Source organism: Toxorhynchites rutilus, chromosome 1, assembly GCF_029784135.1.
Source record: "Toxorhynchites rutilus septentrionalis strain SRP chromosome 1, ASM2978413v1, whole genome shotgun sequence".
In the NCBI taxonomy this organism is placed as follows: Eukaryota; Metazoa; Arthropoda; class Insecta; order Diptera; family Culicidae; genus Toxorhynchites; species Toxorhynchites rutilus.
In genome coordinates, this window is record NC_073744.1 from 11,391,154 (window position 1) to 11,396,253 (window position 5,100).

Below are 5,100 nucleotides of genomic sequence, written 5' to 3' on the forward strand. Positions count from 1 at the left end.
GGCCACCGTCTGAGCCGCTTCAGCGGGCTTCGACCACGACCGTTTGCGCTTCACGTTGTCGTAAGTGACCCACTTTTCATCGCCAGTCACCATCCGCTTCAGAAACGGGTCGATTTTGTTGCGATACAGCAGCGATTCACATGCGTCGATACGGTCAAAGATGTTTTTTTGCGTCAACGTTTGTGGCACCCATACATCGAGCTTCTTTGTGAATCCAAGCTTCTTCAAATGGTTAATAACGGTTTGATGACTTATCCCCAGCTCTTGGCCGATGCTACGGCTGCTACTATGCCGGTCTTTCTCGGCTAATTCAGCGATTTTGTCGCAATTTTCGACGACAGGCCTTCCGGAGCGTGACGCATCTTCGACGACCTCTACACCAGAACGAAAACGTTGAAACCATCGTTGTGCGGTGGAAATGGAAACTGTATCGGGTCCATAAACTGCACAAATCTTATTGGCAGCTTGAGATGCATTTTTGCCTTTGTCATAGTAGTACTGTAAAATATGTCGGATTTTCTCTGTATTTTGCTCCATATTTGCGACACTATAACTCACGAACGACTTAACCAAACAAGACACTGTCAAGGACTATATTATAGCGCGCAAAAATACCTTTCCAACAAGCTATAGTATGACTCGATACAATGAATACAACTAGAACTACGCGCTTACAACGACACCTCGCGGAAATACCGCAGGACTTTTTTGACAGCCTAATATATTAGCCTTTGTAAACAGAACATTATAAGTAGTAGGTTCTAGTTGAACATTTACCAGAAATTGTTTAAAATGATATTGCAGAGAAATAAAAAAGGTAGTTGGATGTAAAATAACGAATTGTAGAGCAGTTAGAGAGCTTTTATTTGGTTGATAGAATCATTCATGTTTATTATGTATTTTTTGGATAAAATTAAGAATAACATCCACAAGACCACTAACTTTTAAGTTTTTCACTTCTAAAATGATACTTAAATCCTCTAATTTTGAAGTTTCACAACTGTATGCTGTACACAATTATCTCATCTTTCAAATGGAAGCAGTAGCTACGTCCTACGTAGCGTAATTTTTGAATTAAACAATTAAAGGAAAACAGAATCCGAAACAGAGAAAATGTTCAATAACTCTGTTATTGTTGAAATTCGAACATATGCGTAGGAGGATTTTTTTTTTACCAAATACAATTCTCTATCACCTCCTGAAAGAATTCGGATTTTTTATATGAGAAAGGTATTTTGTGACTTTAAAGGGATGAATCAAAAATTAAATTCTTCTTTTATATTAAGAAAAACTTATTTTATATTATAAAGTAAAGGGTGTGTCACATCAAATTGCATCACGGAAAAAACGCTGTAGAAATTTAATTTTTAGGAATTATATCTTCAGCTTTCGCTTATAATCAGATAAGAGTGTATAGATCACGTTGGCCATGCTTCACTGTCAATTTTTCGTAAATTTGGAAAAAGGTCGTCGAACGAAAAAGAGCGTCGTGAATTAATCCTGCGCACTCATTTCGAGAATCCGGAGTTGTCACATCGGGACATCGGTAAGATGCTGGGAATCGTCCAATCCACGGTCAGCAGAGTACTAAAACGATACTTAGAGAACCTAACCATCGACCGGAAGGTGAAGAACGGCAAAAATGGATGCTCCGTCAGTGAAAAAGATCACAAGCGCGTAGTTAAGCAGTTTAGACGTGATCCGAGAAGTTCGGTCCGGGATGTCGCCAATAAGCTGAATTTGTCCAGTTCATTCGTCCAGCGGACCAAGCAGCGGGAGGGCCTGCGTACATACAAGGTTCAGAAGGCTCCTAACCGCGACGAAAGGCAAAACATGGTGGGGAAGACGCGAGCCCGGAAGCTGTACACCGAAATGCTGACGAAGCCGCATTGCCTGGTAATGGACGACGAAACCTACGTCAAAGCGGACTTTCGTCAGCTGCCGGGCCTGTTGTTCTTCTCCGCAGAGGACAAATTCAGCGTTCCGGAGGAGATTCGCAAGCAGAAACTATCCAAGTTTGCCAAAAAGTACATGGTGTGGCAAGCGATCTGCTCTTGCGGAAAGCGGAGCGTCCCCTTCGTGATGACCGGCACGGTAAACGGGCAGGTTTACCTTAAGGAGTGCCTACAGAAGCGCTTACTACCACTATTGAAGCAGCACGAGGGCCCGACCATCTTCTGGCCGGATCTCGCTTCGTGCCACTATTCAAAGGACGTGTTGGAGTGGTACGAAGCCAACGGGGTCACCTTCGTGCCAGAGGAAATGAACCCGCCCAACGCGCCGGAGCTTCGCCCAATAGAGAAATATTGGGCGATTATGAAGCAGGCCCTCCGGAAGAACCCAAAAGTTGTCAAATCGGAGGCGGACTGCAAGAGAAAATGGATTTCTGTTCAAAAAAAAAACTACAACCTGACGTTGTACAGAACCTTATGGACGGGGTAAAGAGGAAGGTGCGAGCATACGGGCTTGGGCTCGAAGTATGAATAAAAAGAAAATGCCAAAAGTTGTTTAATAGTTTTTATCTACTGGGCGAATGTCTACAGCGTTTTTTCCGTGATGCAATTTGATGTGACACACCCTTTATATGTATAAAAACGAATAAAAACATAATTTTATTTTGATTCGATTATATACAGTGGAAAGAAATCGAAGACTGTATATAATCGAGTCCGCCCTGTAATACCAAACAAACAGGTGACCACTTTGTCCCTAGTATGGGAGGTGGGGGAAAAACGGACATGTTAAGAAGAACTTCAATTATATCTTTCCAAACATTGATGCAGTTTCAATATACTGTTTTTATACCTAATTAGCCAAATATTTTTTCTAAAAAGTGTTTTTCAATGTTTTTTACTGAAACTAATACTTATGACAGACATACAACTGTACTAGCGTTGTACTTCGAAAATTGTATGTCTGTCACCATGTACAGCGCTAGAACCATGCAAGCAACTCGGTACAATCGCTGTACCTGTACCGACCTGTTTCACCGCTGTACATGGCTACAGTTGTACTGTGCGCAGCGCCATAGACGGTTAGTGGTGGATAGCATGAACAAACCGAATCAAAACACTTGGTAAAATTCTTTTCATTGACTTCCTCTTGAGTTAATAACTCAGATTGGAGACTTGTTTGTTGTGTTTGATAGTTTAGACGCTAAGTAAAAACCCTTTTCATTGAAATATTTGGTGAAAATTGGTCGAATTCCTGATTGTCAGATTGACATGCGGTACAATGAACAACCAAAGTATGTCTGTCATGCTACGATGGTACTCGTACAACGCTGTACACGTACAGCGCTAGTACAGCTGTATGTCTGTCCCTGGTATAAAACAGACCAAAAAGTAATACATTTTTTTCGATACGAGTAATATGGCTATATAGTGGGGGGGGGGAATATGGACAGGTTTGTAATATATGAAGCGTAGAGGTTTGTCGATCGCGAGAGAAATAATTTTATTCAATCAAGGTCTGAACTCATCACGAATGTACGTTAAATTTTGAAGAAGAACCAAATGATGAAGAATCCACCTAGAAGTGATATCGTGCTTTTCAGCAGTATAAACGTACAGACCCTCAACTATTTTGCTTTTGGTTCCAATCAGCTTCTAAACAATCCACATCTGGAGATTTGATTTCCGTTTATAGACGCAGGACATTCCTTAGGAATAGACTAAACAGACTTTTTACAGTCTATCTCATTCCCACTGGCAACTGTCCGTTTTACCCCACCAGTACAATTATTTCAATAATTTAAATTTTCCACTCAAAAATGAATTTACTTTTCCGTAGGGTACCTAATATCACTTCTCTGTTAGTTCACAAACCGAAATATAACCATCAGCGAATTGAATTTTGATATAAAACCACTCAAAATGCCCAATATCGAAGCAGCTAAAATTGCATCCACACGCGGAATCATGAATGATTTTCGGTTTTTGTTTCCCTATTCCACTTTTGATCAGTGTTCATAGGGTGGCTTGAATATTATGGAATAACATGTAGAAGGTGTTCTCATTGACAGAAATCTGAAATTCAAAATGAAACTATACAAATCAACTACCTGTCCATACTACCCTCACTGTCCGTATTACCCGCGGTTCCCCTACTAGACAATAAAACAAAGTTTTAACCCTGCTGTGTTCGCGCGCAAAATCATAACTGTATTTTTTTCTGTAATATTGCTATTGTGTATTTTTAGGCATTATTGGTATTTATTTGAAGTAAAAATATATAGAATGAAGTAAAAAAAACTCCAGAAATTTTTTTTTTCAACTTCATTCAGTTACAATAACCACTTAATTCAGCATCCTCAAAACAATTGATCCTCGGTGTTAGTATAGTAGCTTACCTTAGCTAAACACTATAAATAGTGATAGTAGAGTCAAGTACGATCCAATGCACAAACCACAAAAATTGTAAAAGCTCACACAAAAAAGTATAAAAACCAGCATCCAAAGTTCTCGATCTTTTTTTTTCTCATACCAACCGGCCACCGATCTGGACGTTATCTCGTTGCTATCGTTGAAATAAAAATTGTGAATTAATACATCTTGGTTTAGCGAATTCTTTCGAACATTTTGTTATCCTCGGTCTTTGAGACCGTATGCTCGAGAATAGGAACTAATATAAAAACAAAGGTCATGAATATGTAATGATACATTATTCTATAGAATATATATATTTTTCGGTTACTAAATAAATGATAAGTAATACTTTATTTTCTGTATAGTCTGACCAATCGTTCAGGGTCGTCGGCCGTCCGGAACCGGGCTTTCTTTCGATGCTCTGATTGTTGTCCAATAGTGCCACGATGTTGTAGATGCCGGAACGGGCGTATCCGGCGTCCACAAAGTGCCGCACGATGTCTGTTTTCGACGTGGCGAGGTACCGTTCTTTGAAAGCGCACACTTCTGAACGGAGTAGCTTCACTGTTTTCGCCATCACGGTTAAAGTTCGACTAATAGAGCTGTCAAGTTTTTTTCTACTGATCCATGGGTTACTATGATTGATGCGACATGGATAGTTTTGTCAGTGCGTTCATTTTTTAATGCAAACGTTATTGTGCAAATGCTTTTGATGCGGGCTGAATGGAAAGCA